At 49.7% G+C, this 10,616-nt stretch overlaps 1 pseudogene; it reads left to right on the top strand.

The window, feature by feature from the left end:
* The first annotated feature begins 290 nt into the window (after nt 1-290).
* LOC131482939 (thimet oligopeptidase-like) lies at nt 291-5,992 on the top strand (annotated as a pseudogene).
* Nucleotides 5,993-10,616: the final 4,624 nt, after the last annotated feature.

Below are 10,616 nucleotides of genomic sequence, written 5' to 3'. Positions count from 1 at the left end.
AAGCAGCTCGGATCAGAAGCAAGGCTGGACCTTGCGGCCAGGCTCTCTGGTACAGGATGCAGGCACACCCTCAGTCTTTGACCGCTCAGCCAAATGCCCCTCCTCTTTTACACTGTTCAAAAAATTACCCAGAGTCGGTGTTGTGGCCCAGCACTTAAGCTGCCACCTGAGACATCAGCAAGCCATGTCTGAGTGCTGGTTCAAGTCCCAGCTGCTCTGCTTCCCACCCAGCCTCTTCCTGATGTGCCCACGAGGCAGTGGAGGAAGGCCTAACACCTACGTAGGAGACCATGGCATTCTTGGCTCCTGCCTTCGGCCTGGCCCAGCCCTGGTGGAGGCGGCCACTTGGTAAGTGAGGGATAATCTCTTTCTCTTTTACTCTCTCTCTCCCTCTGCCTTTCAAATAAATAAGTAAATAAGTCTTTAGAAATAATAAAATCACCCATGTGTTTTATTTGTTTTGTTTTTATCAACCATGTCACCTTCTATTTACTTTATCCTTGGAAGCACACCGTCTCCAGGAAGTCTCCTCTGACCCTAACCACACTCGGCTCATGCCTGCAAAATGCATTGACTCGCAGTACGAGACACTCTGTGCCTTTTCTTCTTGGGAACTGTTTGATGTCCTTGGCTTCCACCAGCATTTGCTCCTGCTCAGTAACTGCTGGCAGCCACACGGCCTTCTCTCAGATGCTGCTGTGCTAGGATCAGGTGGTGAGCTGGGCAGGCAGCAGGAGAGACGCAGCAGCACCCACCCCTCGGCCCCAAGCTCTGCCAACGCGCCTGTGGCCTCATCTTGTGACAGAAGGCAGCTCCAAGGGGGAGGAGTCCCTCTCTAAGCTCAGGGATTTTTTATAAACCTCAACCCATCAAGGTTCATCCTGAAAACCAGCAGATGGAAGCAAAAGAAAGGGCTCATTATTACAGAACATAATTTATTACCCATAGGATTCCTGAGTCTCTGCCACTAGGCAAAGAAATCAAGATTCAGAAAATGTTGAAGCTGGAAGGCAGGCAAGTGAGCAGCTCAACCCTGCCCAGCTGGGGCAGAGCTGCTGGTCCCCCTGCAGCGCCCTGAGTGACACACTGAAACACAAACAATCGCCCAGAATCTGCACACACAGACTCTAATTCAGTCCTGTGTGCTCCTTGTATGAGGAGAATGCATTATAGTTATGAACTGATCATTCATAGAGTTCCATCTTTTTAAAAATGATAATGTCCGACAGGCAGAGCAGATTTGCTAATAGCAGCGGCTCTCTGGTCAGATTTCCGAGGTGCTTCTTTGGCTTCTTGTCAAACTCACACAGCGACTTCAGGCAGCCAAGCACGTGGTTCAGAAGGAGACACCCACCCGGAGCAGACAGGTTCAAGTTCGCATGCAAGCTTCACTTCTTCCCAGCTGTGCGTTGAGGAGAGTTAATCAGCAGTGCACAGCAGGGCTAAGGGCATCCCTGACTCACAGGGCTACCCAGGAGTCAGACAAGGGCGGACTGGCAGTGCACAGCAGGGCTAAGGGCATCCCTGGCTCACAGGGCTACCCAGGAGTCAGACACGGGCGGACTGGCAGTGCACAGCAGGGCTAAGGGCATCCCTGGCTCACAGGGCTACCCAGGAGTCAGACAAGGGCGGACTGGCAGTGCACAGCAGGGCTAAGGGCATCCCTGGCTCACAGGGCTACCCAGGAGTCAGACACGGGCGGACTGGCAGTGCACAGCAGGGCTAAGGGCATCCCTGGCTCACAGGGCTACCCAGGAGTCAGACACGGGCGGACTGGCAGTGCACAGCAGGGCTAAGGGCATCCCTGGCTCACAGGGCCACCCAGGAGTCAGACAGGGGCGGACTGGCAGTGCACAGCAGGGAGCCTCGAACAAAGCAGCTGTTCATTCCGCATCCTGGCTCGTCCCAGGCTACCTACCACTACCCTGTGCTGCCACCACTCCCAGGCTGACTCTGTGAACTAGACAGAAGTCACTTCTCATTCACCTCTTTATTCAGGCTGCTTTTGTTTCCTGGAATGGTCGCCTCTCTTCTTGCAATTAGATCCACCTCTGCAAAACTATCCCTATATAACAACAGGGAAGACAAGCGGGGAGGGCAGAAGGGGAAACCCCTGAGCCTATTAAACTGCATCACATAAAAATGAAGACTTCAATTTTAAAAAAGCATATCCCTACATCACTGTCATGCAGCTTCCAGCCTCCGAGGTGTGGCTATACGCTGGGAGAAGGGAGGCTGCGACACCGTGTAGCTACACGAGCCAAGGGAGAGAGAAGAGCCTGAACTTTGCCGTCAACAGGTTCTCAACAACACTGCTGTTTCCAGCTGCGGGGCCAGGATCACGCGCACTCACACACTCCACAAGCCTTCATCTCCTCACCACACTCATGCCTCCAGCCATTTTTTCCGCCAGGAGAAGTCTAACAGCGAGGCCGAGGAAGACGAACAGAACTCAGTTAAAGGGAGGAAAAGTGGACTAGATATTCAACAGCAGCCAAAAAGGTCAGTCTTGCCTCCCATGAGCGGAAGCAGACTAACAAAGGTAACAGCTTCCACCAGGACGCAAGGCACGTAAGGTCAGCACCAGACAGGGGAGCAAGAGGCAACGGCTGATCCGCAAAGTGACAACAGACGGCTAGCTGGGGGCTTGGTTACAAGCTGTGCCACTAGGAACTGTTCCATACTGAGTTCAGTGACAGGATCTTCAAGGCAGGTTTTGGTGGCAATAATGTTTGGTTTCTTAGCACATTTCCCCCATGTCTTAGTTTCGCAACAGATCATGCCACGTGTGCCAATACACCCACCGTGGGCTCCCAGATGTCTGAGACCTGGCTCAGCAGAATATCCTGTTTTCAGCGGTGCTGCAGCCCCACTGGCCAGGATGGGCTCCTGCCACAGAATATCACACAGCCAAACTGCTACAGGCAGGCTGCGTGTGAGCCCGCCTGCTTCCCTGGGCACAGAAGGAGCCCAGCAGTGGAAACAAGACTAACCAAAACCAATCAGGTCCTTCTCCAGGAACGGAAAACAGACCTTAGGAAAAAGAAGCAAAGCTCACGACATTCTGTATGAGAGAGCAGAATGGACACAATCCCACAAGCAGAAATGAGCAGTGAGCATAGACAAACATTCCCGAAGTATCCAGCCTCGAGTGCCTGACCCTGCACTTTCTTCTTTGGTTTTGCCATCTGCACCATCTTCCTTCCTGGTCACCTTAATCAAGTCTATTTTTTCTTAAGTTCATTTAAATTGGATTTGTCACTGGCAATCAACAATTTTGACAAAAACGCCTCTGTTCACAGTGGCCAACTTAGCTGTGCAAGAGAAGTGTTCGTGGGGTCAGCATTGTAAAGCCAGTACCCCATGTGGGCACCAGCAGTGGCTGCTCCACTTCTGACCCCGGTCGCTGCGAGTGCACCTGGGAAAGCAGTGGAAGAAGGCCCAAGCCCTGGGACCCCCGCACCCACGTGGAGAACCTACAGGAAGCTCCAGGCGCCTGGCTTCAGCCAAGGCTGCTGTTGCCATTTGCAGAGTGTGGGCCAGCGGATGGAGGATCCCTCTAATTCTGCCTCCTTCTCCCTCTGTGAACTCTGCCTTTCAAATAAATCATCTTTTTAAAAAAAAGTTCATGTAGAAAAATAATCACAGGGAGGAAGGGAGATTGAGATGCTGTGTAAATACACCAGGGAGAGGGAAGAACCTGAACTTTGCAGTCAACGGGTTTTCAATCGCAGCCAGGGGCCACCAGCAGCAAAGAGGAGAAGCCCAGTGAATTGGCACATCAGGCCATTGGTCCCAGTGACTTCAGAGGAGCACCTGCCAGAGGTGGAGCCTGGGAAGCCCCAGGATGTGCCTCACTGATTCCTCCCAGGCCTCTTTGTCCAGTCCACCTCAGGTACAGGCCCTGGCTCCTGTGCTGGGCTATCAGCCGGCCCAGGTTGCTGACATGGCAGTCTGTTAGACTCTTCGTGTCTTAGCATCACCCAGCAAAGGAATCTCTACACTTAGCCTCCATGTCATGAAAAATGGCATCTCACAACTCGAAACTCCTCAGCCTCTACCTTGATCAGGCAGGACAGTCGCCTCAGGTCGACCCATGCAGGCCCAGCTGACACACCTACAGGCAAACCACAGTAGCCAGTGATCCAAACCCCAGTAAGCAAAGCTCAAACAACCAAAACTCACGGGCCTGTTGGCGCCACATCTGGGTGACCTTACTCATGCAGCATGGGTAGGGAAGGGTCACCGAAGGTTAGGAAAGTGTCAGGATGGCCTTTGCATTTAAAAAAGTCTCTGAAGTTTTCAACATTGAGAAGCTTGAGGAAACATGTCCAGAGACTACTGTCAGCTGACCCCTCTACAAAATCCCATCACAATGGTCAGACACCACCAGACGCACATCAAAGGCAGCCAATAAGACAAGAATACACAGGACAGGCAGGGGAGCAGGCACCTCCACCCACCCTCTGCTAGGCCATACAGATGCCGGACTAGCCCCACCCTGCTCCCCTCAGCTGGGGAAGCTCTTGGTCCACTGTGAATAAACAGGACCCATTCATCCTCCATTCAGAAGTGATCACAGTGGGCATTCAATGAATGCTAGCCGTATGTCAGACACTGTGCTAAGCACCTAATAAGCCAACACTTGGGATAAGCATTGGCATGGTACGTAGACACTCAGGAACGGCTTAATATTAGCTATCCCCTCACCATCATCAGCATCATTTTTCAACTTTATAGGACTTACATAGTCAGGTGTCATTTGTTACACTTACTTTGTATTTTAGGAATTCAAGGCAGAACGACCAGAGCAGCACACAGATGTTTACCAAATGAGCATGCAAAACACACCAGACAAGTACTCCGGAAAAAAGGGGAAAAAAACCAGTGAAATCTTGCAGAGAACAGCACAGGGGCTGCAGTGGCTTTGGCTGCTGTCCACACAGTGCACATCCGTCTGAGGCTCCCGTCACACTCCCTGCCCACCCCGCCACAGCACAGACAGCCTGCGCATCACTGGGAGAATCCCCTCCAACACGGGGCTCCTTGCCCTCCGCTAACCCCACGCCGCAGGCAGGTCAGGGAGCTCTGCTGGCAGGCCTGCTTTCCCCATGCCACATGGCATCAGTGAGTCACCCAGCCAAAAGGAGGGAGGAACAGAGCAGACTTCACCAAGCCCACGCCGGACGCACCGTCCCTGCTGCAGCACGGGGAGGTGGAGACCTGTTTCCACGAGTTCGGTCACGTGATGCACCAGCTGTGCTCACAGGCGGAGTTCGCCAGGTTCGGCGGGACGCACGTGGAGCGGGACTTCGTGGAGGCACCATCACAGATGCTGCAGAACTGGGTGTGGGAGGAGGAGCCCTGCGCCGCACGTCGCAGCACTACCGCACTGGCCCGCAGAGCTACTGGACAAGCTCATCCGCTCCCGGCAGGCCAACACTGGTCTCTTCAACCTGCGCCAGACAGTCCTGGCCAAGGTGGACCAGGCCCTGCACACGCAGACGGACGCAGACCGGCCGCGGAGTATGCCCGGCTCTGCCAGGAAATCCTTGGGGTGCCCGCCATGCCAGGGACCAACATGCCTACCACCTTTGGCCACCTGGCCGGGGGCTAGGACGCACAGTACTACGGCTACCTGTGGAGCGAGGTGTACTCCATGGACATGTTTCACACGCGCTTCCGGCAGGAGGGCATCCTGAACGCCAAGGTGGGCATGGACTACAGAAGTTGCATCCTGAGGCCCTGCGGCTCCGAGGACGCCAGGGCCATGCTGAAGCGCTTCCTGGGGCGCGGGCCCAAGCAGGACGCCTTCCTCCTGAGCAAGGGGCTGTGTGTGGAGGGCGGCGAGTCGCCTGCCCTGGTGCCTTAGCCTGCCTGCCCTGGGCAGCGCTGGAGCCCATGCGGGGTGCCCAGGCACTTCTCCCCTCCATCGCGGGCCTCCTCCAGGGGTTTGCTGGTCCCCTCTTTCAGAACCTGCCATCATAAAAAGTTTTAAGTTTTTAAGGTTTTTTTTTTTTTTTTTTGGTCTCTCTCAGGCCTCTCTCGAGGCCTGCTTTTATTGCCTCCACTCTTGACCTCTCACCTAGTTCTTGTTTAGGCTTTAGCCCACACTCTCAATATTGGATACAGCTGAGTTCCATTAGACCAGGTGCCTTCAGCCCCAAGCCCATTGCCTGTAGTGCTCAGCTTAGCGAGTGCTAACCAACTCCTTAGCCCACACAGGTCCCCCTGTTTTTGTTTTAAAGCAGACTTGAATGTGCCTGTCTCAGGTTGTGGACTCACAGGTTATCAGCCTTACCCGTCATCGGGAATCTCCATAGCATGATGGAGCCCCTGTCTTAGGTTGGTCAGTACCCAGTCCATCTTAACCATCACCGGCTGCCATTCAACGTGTTGCCTGCTGCAGATGCACAAATCATACTTGGGGAGGCTGGCAACCCTGTTCCATGGCTAGGAGTGTCTTTACCTCGGTAGCAATGAGCAGACAGCAGTTCCTGGGCTCAGGGAAACATAGCACTACACAGGTGAAACATACATAAAGCATATGATGGAGAACAAGAGGCTCTGACCATAGGAGTATCTTTAGCTCGGTAGCAGTGAGCAGACAGCAGTACCAGGGCTTGGGAAAACATTTTGCACTTGCATAGGTGATACACACAAAAAGGCATACAGTGGGGTACAAGAGGTCTAGACCAAATCTCACAGCATCTGCTGTTCCTCTGACAACAAATCAACCCGTAGTTACAACGCAAGCATGTCCACCCGCTCATGTTCATCAGTAAAGTCCTGTTGTCCGCAACTCTGCAGTCTGTTCCGCGACCTTGTTCACTGTCACCACGGTAGCTGGTGGTGGCTGCTGATGTACTGGCTACGATGGTCGCCGTTATGCCAAAGTCTCTTTTATTCTTTATCAGGCAGCTCCACTTCCCATCCAGCTCCCTGCTTGTGGCCTGGGAAAGCAGTCGAGGACGGCCCAAAGCTTTGGGACCCTGCACCCGCATGGGAGATCTGGAAGAGGTTCCTGGTTCCCGGCTTCGGATCGGCGCGCACCGGCCGTTGCGGTCACTTGGGGAGTGAATCATTGGACGGAAGATCTTCCTCTCTGTCTCTCCTCCTCTCTGTATATCTGACTTTGTAATAAAGACTGAATAAATCTTTAAAAAAAAAAAAAGACACTTGGAGTTGGTGGCACGGATTCTGAACTGAGATCTGAAAGCTCAGGTTCAAGTGTCAGCTCACCGCATACATTATATAACCAACATGGGCCACTTATCTCACTTGTTCATACCTGCTCTGTATCTCTCACAGAGCTACAGTGAAGACCAAATGAAATCATACATATGAGAGCTAAGAAGTGCTAAACAAACAGAAAGCATTTCACGATACAATAATTCTCGTTTTGTAAACAATTAAATGTTTGGCCTCTAGTAGCAATTCAGGAAGATGAAAAATGGAATCCGTGGCTGAGAAGCAAGCTGACAGCCTGATGTGTCCGCCATGGGAGGCCACCTCTTCCCTGCCTGCCGTACCACAGGCCGCACACCCAGACCCAGCTACGTGGTGGCTGGAATTCACATGTGGCTATGCCTACATCCTGGAACTACCACACCAGCTCTCTCCTGTTCCACCTGCCACTTCCACCTTGCTCTGCCTCACCTGTTCATTCTCAAGTAGAGGGACCAACACTGGGAAGTCCTATGGCACAAAGCAGTGACACCTAAGAAAATAAAAGACAGCATGTCTTGGTCCAGAGCATGAAGAGGACTGTGGTGGAAGAGGAAGGGAAATGAGTGGACTAGATTAGGCCTGCTGCCTTTACTCTAAGAGTCATGGGAGGCTCTGAAGTCTCCTGAGAAGCCACAGAGCCAACTTATATTTTGAAATACCACACGACCTTAATGTTTCAGGATACCAGGTTACCATATGTGACATTTATGCATAGGATATTCTAGTTGGAAACATTCCACTAAAGATCTAATTTCAAAAGAGCACTTTATTTTCTTGACTCTGCTGAAGTCAGATAACATTAGTAACCCAAAACCGCATTCTTGATGAATCCTTTCATTAGTAATGCTGCTGGTCAGAATTAATAAAACATAATGAGTTTGGGACCTTGATTTGCTACGTTTTTTAATTAATGGAAATGATAACATAGATGAAGCCAGGTTAAATAGATAACAGTACAGGAACTAGAAAATCCTACAAAGCACTGTGAGTCCATGCATTAACATGTTCTTCCTCCATCAATCCTAACAGTGAGCTCCTAAAAGCAAAGTTTCTTGTAAGAAAAACCACTGACTTTAGTGGACAATTGAGTTGAAACTATCTTAATATGTGTGTGCTGCATGTAATGTATACATTTATTTTTCTCTTATTCTTTCATATACATACGCACAGATTTAGTAACAAAACAAACACAGTGATCTGTGTTTAAGATTTACTACACACAGATCAAATGGTCACTTTTCCATTTAATTACTGTTTGTAGCCACTGTCTATACTCCTAGAAAATTAGGGTCTTTTTGATTTTTTACTTGATAAACATTTTAGTTGACAAAACGTTTAACCTTTTATTGTAAAATAAACTTTAAAATGTTATCTCAAAAACCAAAAAAAGAATAAAAGAAGAGAAGGGAGAAGACAGAGGGAGGAAATGCAGAAGGGTCAGCATATCCTTACTAAACCTATTAAAAGCCAATTAAAAGTTTTAAAAGTAAATAATAAATTTTTAATTTGTTTAAGCAAAGAAGGCATGCAATGATAAAACCTGAACAATACACACACATTGACTCAGTGCAATAGTGAAAATACGCTGAAGGACATTTCTAGGAATGGCACAGCAGTTTGATTCTCCAGGCCACAAACAGAACACGACAGTGAAGTGTGTGCAAATAATAGTCACACAACATTTAAAAATCTTAAAACCAGGACCCGCATTGTGGAAGAGCAGCTCCGGGTGCTGTCTGCGAGGCCACCTGAGTTCCTGCAGCTGCTCCCTGCTGATGTAAGATGGCCAACCGCCTAGGCCCTTGCGCCCATGCAGGAGGCTCAGATGCAGTTCCAGGCTCCTGGCTGCAGCCCAGCCCAACCCCAACCGTAGAAGCTGTTTCACGAGTGGACAAGCTGATGGAAGATATCTCTCTTTTTCCCTCTGTAAGTCTATCTTTCAAATCAATAAATAAATATCATTTCTTAAAAACATTTAAATTGTAAGTCTTATAATCACAACAATAAAATAAGGCATTTCATATTTATTCTTCAGTATATCAAGCATATGTGCTATGTTTATCCCCCACCACAAAAAAACTCCTCCTGTAAAATGAGGATGAAAATCAGATGAGTTATTAACTGGTTTTCCTGTGTATACAGGAAAAAACCACAATTGTGACATTACGAAAATAGGCAAATACGTTACTGGTATGCCGGCCAAGTTAGCGGATGCTGTGCTACCTGAATCAAGGTGGTGAGCCTACGTTCCTCCTTCCCCCACATTTTATCCAAAGCTGCTGCACCTGTGGGGTAGGAAGGTACACAGGAATTCCATGCATCATGTCAAGAAGAGTCTCACCCTTTGAGGCTTCGGAACTCTCAAATATTGAAAAATAAAACCCTGAGTGGCAGAAGTGGGGAGCGGAGGCAGTCAAGCCCTTTATCAACCTTTCCCTTCGCCGCTTCTGCAAGTAAGATGAAAGAACAAAAAACAGGAAGATTGAAAGTTACCACCTCGAGTAATTCCCTTTATCACCTAGCAGCCCATTTCCCCCCAGTGGAAACAGCCAAGCAAAAATTCCACCTACAAGAAAAATGTTTTTAAAAGCCTGCAACCAAGTGTGGTAAATATTCTAACAATCAATAGATTATCTTCAAATGGACTTGTTTTCTAATATTGAAACACAACGATGCATTCTAGAACAAATGTGTTCACAGTAGACTCAGAGCTAACATGCCAAGCTCTCCACTAATTCACTGCTCTTCTAAAACCAGATCGGAAAATATTCAGATCATCCAGCTTCCAATGTAATCCATCACCACTTAGTCTTCAGCATGTTTTCTTCTGTAAGTTTTTCTTTTTTTCAAGTGCAGGTAAATTTTTTTTCATTTTTGTAGATATTTATTTTATTTGAGAGGCAATGCTATAGAGAGACAGACAGACAGAAATTGCCCATCACTCCCCAATGGCCACAATGAAGAGGGGTAGGCCAGGCCAAGGACTTGACCAGGTCCCTCCCGCGGGCGCAACAGCCCAGTGCATTGGGCCACTCTCTGCTTCCTGCTGCTTTCCCAGGCACACCAGCAGGGAGGTGGACCCAAGGCGGACCACCCAGGACTCAGACCGGCGGCCCTGTGGAAGCCTGTGTACCAGGCAGTGACTTTATTCAATATGCCACAAGTTCAGGTAGATTATGTGTCACAAATAGAATGTGAGAAAAGATTCGCTGAAGGAAGTTGGAGCTGAAACAGAAGCTCACTTTGTGTAATTAGCTCTTGGTTGACTCTCCATGGCATGTGTTGCCTCAGCAAGCACCTGTTGATCCCCACCAGAGCCTCGGCATTGTTCCTGCACCTCCGTGGCCACCGCACCCTTCATTTAGGTTAGTGTCACTCGGGGATCT

The sequence above is a fragment of the Ochotona princeps genome, chromosome 21 (assembly GCF_030435755.1).
Source record: "Ochotona princeps isolate mOchPri1 chromosome 21, mOchPri1.hap1, whole genome shotgun sequence".
NCBI classification, from domain to species: domain Eukaryota; kingdom Metazoa; phylum Chordata; class Mammalia; order Lagomorpha; family Ochotonidae; genus Ochotona; species Ochotona princeps.
The sequence above is the reverse complement of the archived record's forward strand: the minus strand, read 5'-3'. Positions and strand labels throughout refer to the sequence as shown.